The sequence below is a fragment of the Haliotis asinina genome, chromosome 10, assembly GCF_037392515.1.
Source record: "Haliotis asinina isolate JCU_RB_2024 chromosome 10, JCU_Hal_asi_v2, whole genome shotgun sequence".
NCBI classification, from domain to species: domain Eukaryota; kingdom Metazoa; phylum Mollusca; class Gastropoda; order Lepetellida; family Haliotidae; genus Haliotis; species Haliotis asinina.
Genome location: NC_090289.1, coordinates 56,131,825 through 56,145,990, shown reverse-complemented (window position 1 = coordinate 56,145,990; position 14,166 = coordinate 56,131,825). Strand labels below are relative to the sequence as shown.

The 14,166-nt window shown below is 40.8% G+C and overlaps 22 non-coding genes across 22 annotated transcripts; all 22 read left to right on the top strand.

Moving 5' to 3' along the window:
• Window positions 1–392: 392 nt before the first annotated feature.
• On the top strand, window positions 393–513 carry LOC137254691 (U5 spliceosomal RNA). Its single transcript, XR_010954061.1, has one exon. It is a non-coding gene; the product is annotated as a U5 spliceosomal RNA (small nuclear RNA).
• Window positions 514–1,028: 515 nt separating this feature from the next.
• On the top strand, window positions 1,029–1,149 carry LOC137254690 (U5 spliceosomal RNA). Its single transcript, XR_010954060.1, has one exon. It is a non-coding gene; the product is annotated as a U5 spliceosomal RNA (small nuclear RNA).
• A 510-nt stretch (window positions 1,150–1,659) lies between these two features.
• Window positions 1,660–1,780, top strand: LOC137255007 (U5 spliceosomal RNA). Its single transcript, XR_010954362.1, has one exon. It is a non-coding gene; the product is annotated as a U5 spliceosomal RNA (small nuclear RNA).
• Window positions 1,781–2,290: 510 nt separating this feature from the next.
• Window positions 2,291–2,411, top strand: LOC137255093 (U5 spliceosomal RNA). The gene has a single exon (XR_010954443.1). It is a non-coding gene; the product is annotated as a U5 spliceosomal RNA (small nuclear RNA).
• A 510-nt stretch (window positions 2,412–2,921) lies between these two features.
• Window positions 2,922–3,042, top strand: LOC137254689 (U5 spliceosomal RNA). Its single transcript, XR_010954059.1, has one exon. It is a non-coding gene; the product is annotated as a U5 spliceosomal RNA (small nuclear RNA).
• Window positions 3,043–3,552: 510 nt separating this feature from the next.
• Window positions 3,553–3,673, top strand: LOC137255151 (U5 spliceosomal RNA). Its single transcript, XR_010954497.1, has one exon. It is a non-coding gene; the product is annotated as a U5 spliceosomal RNA (small nuclear RNA).
• Window positions 3,674–4,185: 512 nt separating this feature from the next.
• Window positions 4,186–4,306, top strand: LOC137254688 (U5 spliceosomal RNA). The gene has a single exon (XR_010954058.1). It is a non-coding gene; the product is annotated as a U5 spliceosomal RNA (small nuclear RNA).
• A 510-nt stretch (window positions 4,307–4,816) lies between these two features.
• LOC137255173 (U5 spliceosomal RNA) lies at window positions 4,817–4,937 on the top strand. The gene has a single exon (XR_010954516.1). It is a non-coding gene; the product is annotated as a U5 spliceosomal RNA (small nuclear RNA).
• A 510-nt stretch (window positions 4,938–5,447) lies between these two features.
• On the top strand, window positions 5,448–5,568 carry LOC137255172 (U5 spliceosomal RNA). Its single transcript, XR_010954515.1, has one exon. It is a non-coding gene; the product is annotated as a U5 spliceosomal RNA (small nuclear RNA).
• Window positions 5,569–6,078: 510 nt separating this feature from the next.
• Window positions 6,079–6,199, top strand: LOC137255171 (U5 spliceosomal RNA). Its single transcript, XR_010954514.1, has one exon. It is a non-coding gene; the product is annotated as a U5 spliceosomal RNA (small nuclear RNA).
• A 510-nt stretch (window positions 6,200–6,709) lies between these two features.
• LOC137255170 (U5 spliceosomal RNA) lies at window positions 6,710–6,830 on the top strand. The gene has a single exon (XR_010954513.1). It is a non-coding gene; the product is annotated as a U5 spliceosomal RNA (small nuclear RNA).
• Window positions 6,831–7,340: 510 nt separating this feature from the next.
• Window positions 7,341–7,461, top strand: LOC137255161 (U5 spliceosomal RNA). The gene has a single exon (XR_010954507.1). It is a non-coding gene; the product is annotated as a U5 spliceosomal RNA (small nuclear RNA).
• A 510-nt stretch (window positions 7,462–7,971) lies between these two features.
• Window positions 7,972–8,092, top strand: LOC137255149 (U5 spliceosomal RNA). Its single transcript, XR_010954495.1, has one exon. It is a non-coding gene; the product is annotated as a U5 spliceosomal RNA (small nuclear RNA).
• Window positions 8,093–8,602: 510 nt separating this feature from the next.
• On the top strand, window positions 8,603–8,723 carry LOC137255137 (U5 spliceosomal RNA). Its single transcript, XR_010954484.1, has one exon. It is a non-coding gene; the product is annotated as a U5 spliceosomal RNA (small nuclear RNA).
• Window positions 8,724–9,233: 510 nt separating this feature from the next.
• On the top strand, window positions 9,234–9,354 carry LOC137255125 (U5 spliceosomal RNA). The gene has a single exon (XR_010954473.1). It is a non-coding gene; the product is annotated as a U5 spliceosomal RNA (small nuclear RNA).
• A 510-nt stretch (window positions 9,355–9,864) lies between these two features.
• LOC137255113 (U5 spliceosomal RNA) lies at window positions 9,865–9,985 on the top strand. The gene has a single exon (XR_010954462.1). It is a non-coding gene; the product is annotated as a U5 spliceosomal RNA (small nuclear RNA).
• Window positions 9,986–10,495: 510 nt separating this feature from the next.
• Window positions 10,496–10,616, top strand: LOC137255102 (U5 spliceosomal RNA). The gene has a single exon (XR_010954451.1). It is a non-coding gene; the product is annotated as a U5 spliceosomal RNA (small nuclear RNA).
• A 510-nt stretch (window positions 10,617–11,126) lies between these two features.
• On the top strand, window positions 11,127–11,247 carry LOC137255136 (U5 spliceosomal RNA). The gene has a single exon (XR_010954483.1). It is a non-coding gene; the product is annotated as a U5 spliceosomal RNA (small nuclear RNA).
• Window positions 11,248–11,757: 510 nt separating this feature from the next.
• Window positions 11,758–11,878, top strand: LOC137255090 (U5 spliceosomal RNA). The gene has a single exon (XR_010954440.1). It is a non-coding gene; the product is annotated as a U5 spliceosomal RNA (small nuclear RNA).
• Window positions 11,879–12,388: 510 nt separating this feature from the next.
• LOC137255078 (U5 spliceosomal RNA) lies at window positions 12,389–12,509 on the top strand. Its single transcript, XR_010954429.1, has one exon. It is a non-coding gene; the product is annotated as a U5 spliceosomal RNA (small nuclear RNA).
• A 510-nt stretch (window positions 12,510–13,019) lies between these two features.
• On the top strand, window positions 13,020–13,140 carry LOC137255092 (U5 spliceosomal RNA). The gene has a single exon (XR_010954442.1). It is a non-coding gene; the product is annotated as a U5 spliceosomal RNA (small nuclear RNA).
• Window positions 13,141–13,650: 510 nt separating this feature from the next.
• Window positions 13,651–13,771, top strand: LOC137255066 (U5 spliceosomal RNA). Its single transcript, XR_010954418.1, has one exon. It is a non-coding gene; the product is annotated as a U5 spliceosomal RNA (small nuclear RNA).
• Window positions 13,772–14,166: the final 395 nt, after the last annotated feature.

The window sequence follows — 14,166 nt, the reverse complement described above, 5'->3', positions numbered from 1 at the left end:
TAGTGTAAGTGTTTAGCAGTGTTTCCAAGCTGACGCCGTCATCCACGTCAGCGATGTCTTTGCAATGCGTGTGCATGAAAATGGGAGGTTTGAATATTATGTTGAGGTCGACCACAATAACGAACTATACATGACGACGAACCAACGTTCAAAATGGCTGCCTCGGGCACGGGAGTCGCAAAGTCCGTATTTATTTGACAAGCTACAGCGGCATGTAGCCCTTTTCAACTTCAATCTCCTTATCATATCAATTGAAGGGTTGTGTCGATACCCTTTCTATATCAAAGAAACAATAATGCCAAATAGTTGATTTAAATGCTACAAGTCATGTCCTGACACCTACATGTTGTGATGAAATATTTTCAGTAGGGGAAGACAGGAGCCTGTAACGTTAACTCTGGTTTCTCTTCATCCATTCGGATAAATCTTTCGCCTTTTACTAAAGATTTCCGTGGAGAGGAACATCACAATGAGTCTAATGACTAATTTCTTACGCCCTGAATTGACAGGGTTAATATTTCCAATACACAAAATAGAACTTGCACAATGTGTAGAGAAGGGAGGTAATTACTCTCTGCGGTCGTCCATTACCCTGTTGTTGTTGTTGTTTGTGTGATTTTCAAGATCAAAAGTATAGTGTAAGTGTTTAGCAGTGTTTCCAAGCTGACGCCGTCATCCACGTGTCAGCGATGTCTTTGCAATGCGTGTGCATGAAAATGGGAGGTTTGAATATTATGTTGAGGTCGACCACAATAACGAACTATACATGACGACGAACCAACGTTCAAAATGGCTGCCTCGGGCACGGGAGTCGCAAAGTCCGTATTTATTTGACAAGCTACAGCGGCATGTAGCCCTTTTCAACTTCAATCTCCTTATCATATCAATTGAAGGGTTGTGTCGATACCCTTTCTATATCAAAGAAACAATAATGCCAAATAGTTGATTTAAATGCTACAAGTCATGTCCTGACACCTACATGTTGTGATGAAATATTTTCAGTAGGGGAAGACAGGAGCCTGTAACGTTAACTCTGGTTTCTCTTCATCCATTCGGATAAATCTTTCGCCTTTTACTAAAGATTTCCGTGGAGAGGAACATCACAATGAGTCTAATGACTAATTTCTTACGCCCTGAATTGACAGGGTTAATATTTCCAATACACAAAATAGAACTTGCACAATGTGTAGAGAAGGGAGGTAATTACTCTCTGCGGTCGTCCATTACCCTGTTGTTGTTGTTGGTGTGATTTTCAAGATCAAAAGTATAGTGTAAGTGTTTAGCAGTGTTTCCAAGCTGACGCCGTCATCCACGTCAGCGATGTCTTTGCAATGCGTGTGCATGAAAATGGGAGGTTTGAATATTATGTTGAGGTCGACCACAATAACGAACTATACATGACGACGAACCAACGTTCAAAATGGCTGCCTCGGGCACGGGAGTCGCAAAGTCCGTATTTATTTGACAAGCTACAGCGGCATGTAGCCCTTTTCAACTTCAATCTCCTTATCATATCAATTGAAGGGTTGTGTCGATACCCTTTCTATATCAAAGAAACAATAATGCCAAATAGTTGATTTAAATGCTACAAGTCATGTCCTGACACCTACATGTTGTGATGAAATATTTTCAGTAGGGGAAGACAGGAGCCTGTAACGTTAACTCTGGTTCCTCTTCATCCATTCGGATAAATCTTTCGCCTTTTACTAAAGATTTCCGTGGAGAGGAACATCACAATGAGTCTAATGACTAATTTCTTACGCCCTGAATTGACAGGGTTAATATTTCCAATACACAAAATAGAACTTGCACAATGTGTAGAGAAGGGAGGTAATTACTCTCTGCGGTCGTCCATTACCCTGTTGTTGTTGTTTGTGTGATTTTCAAGATCAAAAGTATAGTGTAAGTGTTTAGCAGTGTTTCCAAGCTGACGCCGTCATCCACGTCAGCGATGTCTTTGCAATGCGTGTGCATGAAAATGGGAGGTTTGAATATTATGTTGAGGTCGACCACAATAACGAACTATACATGACGACGAACCAACGTTCAAAATGGCTGCCTCGGGCACGGGAGTCGCAAAGTCCGTATTTATTTGACAAGCTACAGCGGCATGTAGCCCTTTTCAACTTCAGTCTCCTTATCATATCAATTGAAGGGTTGTGTCGATACCCTTTCTATATCAAAGAAACAATAATGCCAAATAGTTGATTTAAATGCTACAAGTCATGTCCTGACACCTACATGTTGTGATGAAATATTTTCAGTAGGGGAAGACAGGAGCCTGTAACGTTAACTCTGGTTTCTCTTCATCCATTCGGATAAATCTTTCGCCTTTTACTAAAGATTTCCGTGGAGAGGAACATCACAATGAGTCTAATGACCAATTTCTTACGCCCTGAATTGACAGGGTTAATATTTCCAATACACAAAATAGAACTTGCACAATGTGTAGAGAAGGGAGGTAATTACTCTCTGCGGTCGTCCATTACCCTGTTGTTGTTGTTTGTGTGATTTTCAAGATCAAAAGTATAGTGTAAGTGTTTAGCAGTGTTTCCAAGCTGACGCCGTCATCCACGTCAGCGATGTCTTTGCAATGCGTGTGCATGAAAATGGGAGGTTTGAATATTATGTTGAGGTCGACCACAATAACGAACTATACATGACGACGAACCAACGTTCAAAATGGCTGCCTCGGGCACGGGAGTCGCAAAGTCCGTATTTATTTGACAAGCTACAGCGGCATGTAGCCCTTTTCAACTTCAATCTCCTTATCATATCAATTGAAGGGTTGTGTCGATACCCTTTCTATATCAAAGAAACAATAATGCCAAATAGTTGATTTAAATGCTACAAGTCATGTCCTGACACCTACATGTTGTGATGAAATATTTTCAGTAGGGGAAGACAGGAGCCTGTAACGTTAACTCTGGTTTCTCTTCATCCATTCGGATAAATCTTTCGCCTTTTACTAAAGATTTCCGTGGAGAGGAACATCACAATGAGTCTAATGACTAATTTCTTACGCCCTGAATTGACAGGGTTAATATTTCCAATACACAAAATAGAACTTGCACAATGTGTAGAGAAGGGAGGTAATTACTCTCTGCGGTCGTCCATTACCCTGTTGTTGTTGTTGGTGTGATTTTCAAGATCAAAAGTATAGTGTAAGTGTTTAGCAGTGTTTCCAAGCTGACGCCGTCATCCACGTCAGCGATGTCTTTGCAATGCGTGTGCATGAAAATGGGAGGTTTGAATATTATGTTGAGGTCGACCACAATAACGAACTATACATGACGACGAACCAACGTTCAAAATGGCTGCCTCGGGCACGGGAGTCGCAAAGTCCGTATTTATTTGACAAGCTACAGCGGCATGTAGCCCTTTTCAACTTCAATCTCCTTATCATATCAATTGAAGGGTTGTGTCGATACCCTTTCTATATCAAAGAAACAATAATGCCAAATAGTTGATTTAAATGCTACAAGTCATGTCCTGACACCTACATGTTGTGATGAAATATTTTCAGTAGGGGAAGACAGGAGCCTGTAACGTTAACTCTGGTTCCTCTTCATCCATTCGGATAAATCTTTCGCCTTTTACTAAAGATTTCCGTGGAGAGGAACATCACGATGAGTCTAATGACTAATTTCTTACGCCCTGAATTGAAAGGGTTAATATTTCCAATACACAAAATAGAACTTGCACAATGTGTAGAGAAGGGAGGTAATTACTCTCTGCGGTCGTCCATTACCCTGTTGTTGTTGTTTGTGTGATTTTCAAGATCAAAAGTATAGTGTAAGTGTTTAGCAGTGTTTCCAAGCTGACGCCGTCATCCACGTGTCAGCGATGTCTTTGCAATGCGTGTGCATGAAAATGGGAGGTTTGAATATTATGTTGAGGTCGACCACAATAACGAACTATACATGACGACGAACCAACGTTCAAAATGGCTGCCTCGGGCACGGGAGTCGCAAAGTCCGTATTTATTTGACAAGCTACATCGGCATGTAGCACTTTTCAACTTCAGTCTCCTTATCATATCAATTGAAGGGTTGTGTCGATACCCTTTCTATATCAAAGAAACAATAATGCCAAATAGTTGATTTAAATGCTACAAGTCATGTCCTGACACCTACATGTTGTGATGAAATATTTTCAGTAGGGGAAGACAGGAGCCTGTAACGTTAACTCTGGTTTCTCTTCATCCATTCGGATAAATCTTTCGCCTTTTACTAAAGATTTCCGTGGAGAGGAACATCACAATGAGTCTAATGACTAATTTCTTACGCCCTGAATTGACAGGGTTAATATTTCCAATACACAAAATAGAACTTGCACAATGTGTAGAGAAGGGAGGTAATTACTCTCTGCGGTCGTCCATTACCCTGTTGTTGTTGTTTGTGTGATTTTCAAGATCAAAAGTATAGTGTAAGTGTTTAGCAGTGTTTCCAAGCTGACGCCGTCATCCACGTCAGCGATGTCTTTGCAATGCGTGTGCATGAAAATGGGAGGTTTGAATATTATGTTGAGGTCGACCACAATAACGAACTATACATGACGACGAACCAACGTTCAAAATGGCTGCCTCGGGCACGGGAGTCGCAAAGTCCGTATTTATTTGACAAGCTACAGCGGCATGTAGCCCTTTTCAACTTCAATCTCCTTATCATATCAATTGAAGGGTTGTGTCGATACCCTTTCTATATCAAAGAAACAATAATGCCAAATAGTTGATTTAAATGCTACAAGTCATGTCCTGACACCTACATGTTGTGATGAAATATTTTCAGTAGGGGAAGACAGGAGCCTGTAACGTTAACTCTGGTTTCTCTTCATCCATTCGGATAAATCTTTCGCCTTTTACTAAAGATTTCCGTGGAGAGGAACATCACAATGAGTCTAATGACTAATTTCTTACGCCCTGAATTGACAGGGTTAATATTTCCAATACACAAAATAGAACTTGCACAATGTGTAGAGAAGGGAGGTAATTACTCTCTGCGGTCGTTCATTACCCTGTTGTTGTTGTTTGTGTGATTTTCAAGATCAAAAGTATAGTGTAAGTGTTTAGCAGTGTTTCCAAGCTGACGCCGTCATCCACGTCAGCGATGTCTTTGCAATGCGTGTGCATGAAAATGGGAGGTTTGAATATTATGTTGAGGTCGACCACAATAACGAACTATACATGACGACGAACCAACGTTCAAAATGGCTGCCTCGGGCACGGGAGTCGCAAAGTCCGTATTTATTTGACAAGCTACAGCGGCATGTAGCCCTTTTCAACTTCAATCTCCTTATCATATCAATTGAAGGGTTGTGTCGATACCCTTTCTATATCAAAGAAACAATAATGCCAAATAGTTGATTTAAATGCTACAAGTCATGTCCTGACACCTACATGTTGTGATGAAACATTTTCAGTAGGGGAAGACAGGAGCCTGTAACGTTAACTCTGGTTTCTCTTCATCCATTCGGATAAATCTTTCGCCTTTTACTAAAGATTTCCGTGGAGAGGAACATCACAATGAGTCTAATGACTAATTTCTTACGCCCTGAATTGACAGGGTTAATATTTCCAATACACAAAATAGAACTTGCACAATGTGTAGAGAAGGGAGGTAATTACTCTCTGCGGTCGTCCATTACCCTGTTGTTGTTGTTTGTGTGATTTTCAAGATCAAAAGTATAGTGTAAGTGTTTAGCAGTGTTTCCAAGCTGACGCCGTCATCCACGTCAGCGATGTCTTTGCAATGCGTGTGCATGAAAATGGGAGGTTTGAATATTATGTTGAGGTCGACCACAATAACGAACTATACATGACGACGAACCAACGTTCAAAATGGCTGCCTCGGGCACGGGAGTCGCAAAGTCCGTATTTATTTGACAAGCTACAGCGGCATGTAGCCCTTTTCAACTTCAATCTCCTTATCATATCAATTGAAGGGTTGTGTCGATACCCTTTCTATATCAAAGAAACAATAATGCCAAATAGTTGATTTAAATGCTACAAGTCATGTCCTGACACCTACATGTTGTGATGAAATATTTTCAGTAGGGGAAGACAGGAGCCTGTAACGTTAACTCTGGTTTCTCTTCATCCATTCGGATAAATCTTTCGCCTTTTACTAAAGATTTCCGTGGAGAGGAACATCACAATGAGTCTAATGACTAATTTCTTACGCCCTGAATTGACAGGGTTAATATTTCCAATACACAAAATAGAACTTGCACAATGTGTAGAGAAGGGAGGTAATTACTCTCTGCGGTCGTCCATTACCCTGTTGTTGTTGTTTGTGTGATTTTCAAGATCAAAAGTATAGTGTAAGTGTTTAGCAGTGTTTCCAAGCTGACGCCGTCATCCACGTCAGCGATGTCTTTGCAATGCGTGTGCATGAAAATGGGAGGTTTGAATATTATGTTGAGGTCGACCACAATAACGAACTATACATGACGACGAACCAACGTTCAAAATGGCTGCCTCGGGCACGGGAGTCGCAAAGTCCGTATTTATTTGACAAGCTACAGCGGCATGTAGCCCTTTTCAACTTCAATCTCCTTATCATATCAATTGAAGGGTTGTGTCGATACCCTTTCTATATCAAAGAAACAATAATGCCAAATAGTTGATTTAAATGCTACAAGTCATGTCCTGACACCTACATGTTGTGATGAAATATTTTCAGTAGGGGAAGACAGGAGCCTGTAACGTTAACTCTGGTTTCTCTTCATCCATTCGGATAAATCTTTCGCCTTTTACTAAAGATTTCCGTGGAGAGGAACATCACAATGAGTCTAATGACTAATTTCTTACGCCCTGAATTGACAGGGTTAATATTTCCAATACACAAAATAGAACTTGCACAATGTGTAGAGAAGGGAGGTAATTACTCTCTGCGGTCGTCCATTACCCTGTTGTTGTTGTTTGTGTGATTTTCAAGATCAAAAGTATAGTGTAAGTGTTTAGCAGTGTTTCCAAGCTGACGCCGTCATCCACGTCAGCGATGTCTTTGCAATGCGTGTGCATGAAAATGGGAGGTTTGAATATTATGTTGAGGTCGACCACAATAACGAACTATACATGACGACGAACCAACGTTCAAAATGGCTGCCTCGGGCACGGGAGTCGCAAAGTCCGTATTTATTTGACAAGCTACAGCGGCATGTAGCCCTTTTCAACTTCAATCTCCTTATCATATCAATTGAAGGGTTGTGTCGATACCCTTTCTATATCAAAGAAACAATAATGCCAAATAGTTGATTTAAATGCTACAAGTCATGTCCTGACACCTACATGTTGTGATGAAATATTTTCAGTAGGGGAAGACAGGAGCCTGTAACGTTAACTCTGGTTTCTCTTCATCCATTCGGATAAATCTTTCGCCTTTTACTAAAGATTTCCGTGGAGAGGAACATCACAATGAGTCTAATGACTAATTTCTTACGCCCTGAATTGACAGGGTTAATATTTCCAATACACAAAATAGAACTTGCACAATGTGTAGAGAAGGGAGGTAATTACTCTCTGCGGTCGTCCATTACCCTGTTGTTGTTGTTTGTGTGATTTTCAAGATCAAAAGTATAGTGTAAGTGTTTAGCAGTGTTTCCAAGCTGACGCCGTCATCCACGTCAGCGATGTCTTTGCAATGCGTGTGCATGAAAATGGGAGGTTTGAATATTATGTTGAGGTCGACCACAATAACGAACTATACATGACGACGAACCAACGTTCAAAATGGCTGCCTCGGGCACGGGAGTCGCAAAGTCCGTATTTATTTGACAAGCTACAGCGGCATGTAGCCCTTTTCAACTTCAATCTCCTTATCATATCAATTGAAGGGTTGTGTCGATACCCTTTCTATATCAAAGAAACAATAATGCCAAATAGTTGATTTAAATGCTACAAGTCATGTCCTGACACCTACATGTTGTGATGAAATATTCTCAGTAGGGGAAGACAGGAGCCTGTAACGTTAACTCTGGTTTCTCTTCATCCATTCGGATAAATCTTTCGCCTTTTACTAAAGATTTCCGTGGAGAGGAACATCACAATGAGTCTAATGACTAATTTCTTACGCCCTGAATTGACAGGGTTAATATTTCCAATACACAAAATAGAACTTGCACAATGTGTAGAGAAGGGAGGTAATTACTCTCTGCGGTCGTCCATTACCCTGTTGTTGTTGTTTGTGTGATTTTCAAGATCAAAAGTATAGTGTAAGTGTTTAGCAGCGTTTCCAAGCTGACACCGTCATCCACGTCAGCGATGTCTTTGCAATGCGTGTGCATGAAAATGGGAGGTTTGAATATTATGTTGAGGTCGACCACAATAACGAACTATACATGACGACGAACCAACGTTCAAAATGGCTGCCTCGGGCACGGGAGTCGCAAAGTCCGTATTTATTTGACAAGCTACAGCGGCATGTAGCCCTTTTCAACTTCAATCTCCTTATCATATCAATTGAAGGGTTGTGTCGATACCCTTTCTATATCAAAGAAACAATAATGCCAAATAGTTGATTTAAATGCTACAAGTCATGTCCTGACACCTACATGTTGTGATGAAATATTTTCAGTAGGGGAAGACAGGAGCCTGTAACGTTAACTCTGGTTTCTCTTCATCCATTCGGATAAATCTTTCGCCTTTTACTAAAGATTTCCGTGGAGAGGAACATCACAATGAGTCTAATGACTAATTTCTTACGCCCTGAATTGACAGGGTTAATATTTCCAATACACAAAATAGAACTTGCACAATGTGTAGAGAAGGGAGGTAATTACTCTCTGCGGTCGTCCATTACCCTGTTGTTGTTGTTTGTGTGATTTTCAAGATCAAAAGTATAGTGTAAGTGTTTAGCAGTGTTTCCAAGCTGACGCCGTCATCCACGTCAGCGATGTCTTTGCAATGCGTGTGCATGAAAATGGGAGGTTTGAATATTATGTTGAGGTCGACCACAATAACGAACTATACATGACGACGAACCAACGTTCAAAATGGCTGCCTCGGGCACGGGAGTCGCAAAGTCCGTATTTATTTGACAAGCTACAGCGGCATGTAGCCCTTTTCAACTTCAATCTCCTTATCATATCAATTGAAGGGTTGTGTCGATACCCTTTCTATATCAAAGAAACAATAATGCCAAATAGTTGATTTAAATGCTACAAGTCATGTCCTGACACCTACATGTTGTGATGAAATATTTTCAGTAGGGGAAGACAGGAGCCTGTAACGTTAACTCTGGTTTCTCTTCATCCATTCGGATAAATCTTTCGCCTTTTACTAAAGATTTCCGTGGAGAGGAACATCACAATGAGTCTAATGACTAATTTCTTACGCCCTGAATTGACAGGGTTAATATTTCCAATACACAAAATAGAACTTGCACAATGTGTAGAGAAGGGAGGTAATTACTCTCTGCGGTCGTCCATTACCCTGTTGTTGTTGTTTGTGTGATTTTCAAGATCAAAAGTATAGTGTAAGTGTTTAGCAGTGTTTCCAAGCTGACGCCGTCATCCACGTCAGCGATGTCTTTGCAATGCGTGTGCATGAAAATGGGAGGTTTGAATATTATGTTGAGGTCGACCACAATAACGAACTATACATGACGACGAACCAACGTTCAAAATGGCTGCCTCGGGCACGGGAGTCGCAAAGTCCGTATTTATTTGACAAGCTACAGCGGCATGTAGCCCTTTTCAACTTCAATCTCCTTATCATATCAATTGAAGGGTTGTGTCGATACCCTTTCTATATCAAAGAAACAATAATGCCAAATAGTTGATTTAAATGCTACAAGTCATGTCCTGACACCTACATGTTGTGATGAAATATTTTCAGTAGGGGAAGACAGGAGCCTGTAACGTTAACTCTGGTTTCTCTTCATCCATTCGGATAAATCTTTCGCCTTTTACTAAAGATTTCCGTGGAGAGGAACATCACAATGAGTCTAATGACTAATTTCTTACGCCCTGAATTGACAGGGTTAATATTTCCAATACACAAAATAGAACTTGCACAATGTGTAGAGAAGGGAGGTAATTACTCTCTGCGGTCGTCCATTACCCTGTTGTTGTTGTTTGTGTGATTTTCAAGATCAAAAGTATAGTGTAAGTGTTTAGCAGTGTTTCCAAGCTGACGCCGTCATCCACGTCAGCGATGTCTTTGCAATGCGTGTGCATGAAAATGGGAGGTTTGAATATTATGTTGAGGTCGACCACAATAACGAACTATACATGACGACGAACCAACGTTCAAAATGGCTGCCTCGGGCACGGGAGTCGCAAAGTCCGTATTTATTTGACAAGCTACAGCGGCATGTAGCCCTTTTCAACTTCAATCTCCTTATCATATCAATTGAAGGGTTGTGTCGATACCCTTTCTATATCAAAGAAACAATAATGCCAAATAGTTGATTTAAATGCTACAAGTCATGTCCTGACACCTACATGTTGTGATGAAATATTTTCAGTAGGGGAAGACAGGAGCCTGTAACGTTAACTCTGGTTTCTCTTCATCCATTCGGATAAATCTTTCGCCTTTTACTAAAGATTTCCGTGGAGAGGAACATCACAATGAGTCTAATGACTAATTTCTTACGCCCTGAATTGACAGGGTTAATATTTCCAATACACAAAATAGAACTTGCACAATGTGTAGAGAAGGGAGGTAATTACTCTCTGCGGTCGTCCATTACCCTGTTGTTGTTGTTGGTGTGATTTTCAAGATCAAAAGTATAGTGTAAGTGTTTAGCAGTGTTTCCAAGCTGACGCCGTCATCCACGTCAGCGATGTCTTTGCAATGCGTGTGCATGAAAATGGGAGGTTTGAATATTATGTTGAGGTCGACCACAATAACGAACTATACATGACGACGAACCAACGTTCAAAATGGCTGCCTCGGGCACGGGAGTCGCAAAGTCCGTATTTATTTGACAAGCTACAGCGGCATGTAGCCCTTTTCAACTTCAATCTCCTTATCATATCAATTGAAGGGTTGTGTCGATACCCTTTCTATATCAAAGAAACAATAATGCCAAATAGTTGATTTAAATGCTACAAGTCATGTCCTGACACCTACATGTTGTGATGAAATATTTTCAGTAGGGGAAGACAGGAGCCTGTAACGTTAACTCTGGTTTCTCTTCATCCATTCGGATAAATCTTTCGCCTTTTACTAAAGATTTCCGTGGAGAGGAACATCACAATGAGTCTAATGACTAATTCCTTACGCCCTGAATTGACAGGGTTAATATTTCCAATACACAAAATAGAACTTGCACAATGTGTAGAGAAGGGAGGTAATTACTCTCTGCGGTCGTCCATTACCCTGTTGTTGTTGTTGGTGTGATTTTCAAGATCAAAAGTATAGTGTAAGTGTTTAGCAGTGTTTCCAAGCTGACGCCGTCATCCACGTCAGCGATGTCTTTGCAATGCGTGTGCATGAAAATGGGAGGTTTGAATATTATGTTGAGGTCGACCACAATAACGAACTATACATGACGACGAACCAACGTTCAAAATGGCTGCCTCGGGCACGGGAGTCGCAAAGTCCGTATTTATTTGACAAGCTACAGCGGCATGTAGCCCTTTTCAACTTCAATCTCCTTATCATATCAATTGAAGGGTTGTGTCGATACCCTTTCTATATCAAAGAAACAATAATGCCAAATAGTTGATTTAAATGCTACAAGTCATGTCCTGACACCTACATGTTGTGATGAAATATTTTCAGTAGGGGAAGACAGGAGCCTGTAACGTTAACTCTGGTTTCTCTTCATCCATTCGGATAAATCTTTCGCCTTTTACTAAAGATTTCCGTGGAGAGGAACATCACAATGAGTCTAATGACTAATTTCTTACGCCCTGAATTGACAGGGTTAATATTTCCAATACACAAAATAGAACTTGCACAATGTGTAGAGAAGGGAGGTAATTACTCTCTGCGGTCGTCCATTACCCTGTTGTTGTTGTTGGTGTGATTTTCAAGATCAAATGTATAGTGTAAGTGTTTAGCAGTGTTTCCAAGCTGACGCCGTCATCCACGTCAGCGATGTCTTTGCAATGCGTGTGCATGAAAATGGGAGGTTTGAATATTATGTTGAGGTCGACCACAATAACGAACTATACATGACGACGAACCAACGTTCAAAATGGCTGCCTCGGGCACGGGAGTCGCAAAGTCCGTATTTATTTGACAAGCTACAGCGGCATGTAGCCCTTTTCAACTTCAATCTCCTTATCATATCAATTGAAGGGTTGTGTCGATACCCTTTCTATATCAAAGAAACAATAATGCCAAATAGTTGATTTAAATGCTACAAGTCATGTCCTGACACCTACATGTTGTGATGAAATATTTTCAGTAGGGGAAGACAGGAGCCTGTAACGTTAACTCTGGTTTCTCTTCATCCATTCGGATAAATCTTTCGCCTTTTACTAAAGATTTCCGTGGAGAGGAACATCACAATGAGTCTAATGACTAATTTCTTACGCCCTGAATTGACAGGGTTAATATTTCCAATACACAAAATAGAACTTGCACAATGTGTAGAGAAGGGAGGTAATTACTCTCTGCGGTCGTCCATTACCCTGTTGTTGTTGTTGGTGTGATTTTCAAGATCAAAAGTATAGTGTAAGTGTTTAGCAGTGTTTCCAAGCTGACGCCGTCATCCACGTCAGCGATGTCTTTGCAATGCGTGTGCATGAAAATGGGAGGTTTGAATATTATGTTGAGGTCGACCACAATAACGAACTATACATGACGACGAACCAACGTTCAAAATGGCTGCCTCGGGCACGGGAGTCGCAAAGTCCGTATTTATTTGACAAGCTACAGCGGCATGTAGCCCTTTTCAACTTCAGTCTCCTTATCATATCAATTGAAGGGTTGTGTCGATACCCTTTCTATATCAAAGAAACAATAATGCCAAATAGTTGATTTAAATGCTACAAGTCATGTCCTGACACCTACATGTTGTGATGAAATATTTTCAGTAGGGGAAGACAGGAGCCTGTAACGTTAACTCTGGTTTCTCTTCATCCATTCGGATAAATCTTTCGCCTTTTACTAAAGATTTCCGTGGAGAGGAACATCACAATGAGTCTAATGACCAATTTCTTACGCCCTGAATTGACAGGGTTAATATTTCCAATACACAAAATAGAACTTGCACAATGTGTAGAGAAGGGAGGTAATTACTCTCTGCGGTCGTCCATTACCCTGTTGTTGTTGTTTGTGTGATTTTCAAGATCAAAAGTATAGTGTAAGTGTTTAGCAGTGTTTCCAAGCTGACGCCGTCATCCACGTCAGCGATGTCTTTGCAATGCGTGTGCATGAAAATGGGAGGTTTGAATATTATGTTGAGGTCGACCACAATAACGAACTATACATGACGACGAACCAACGTTCAAAATGGCTGCCTCGGGCACGGGAGTCGCAAAGTCCGTATTTATTTGACAAGCTACAGCGGCATGTAGCCCTTTTCAACTTCAATCTCCTTATCATATCAATTGAAGGGTTGTGTCGATACCCTTTCTATATCAAAGAAACAATAATGCCAAATAGTTGATTTAAATGCTACAAGTCATGTCCTGACACCTACATGTTGTGATGAAATATTTTCAGTAGGGGAAGACAGGAGCCTGTAACGTTAACTCTGGTTTCTCTTCATCCATTCGGATAAATCTTTCGCCTTTTACTAAAGATTTCCGTGGAGAGGAACATCACAATGAGTCTAATGACTAATTTCTTACGCCCTGAATTGACAGGGTTAATATTTCCAATACACAAAATAGAACTTGCACAATGTGTAGAGAAGGGAGGTAATTACTCTCTGCGGTCGTCCATTACCCTGTTGTTGTTGTTGGTGTGATTTTCAAGATCAAAAGTATAGTGTAAGTGTTTAGCAGTGTTTCCAAGCTGACGCCGTCATCCACGTCAGCGATGTCTTTGCAATGCGTGTGCATGAAAATGGGAGGTTTGAATATTATGTTGAGGTCGACCACAATAACGAACTATACATGACGACGAACCAACGTTCAAAATGGCTGCCTCGGGCACGGGAGTCGCAAAGTCCGTATTTATTTGACAAGCTACAGCGGCATGTAGCCCTTTTCAACTTCAATCTCCTTATCATATCAATTGAAGGGTTGTGTCGATACCCTTTC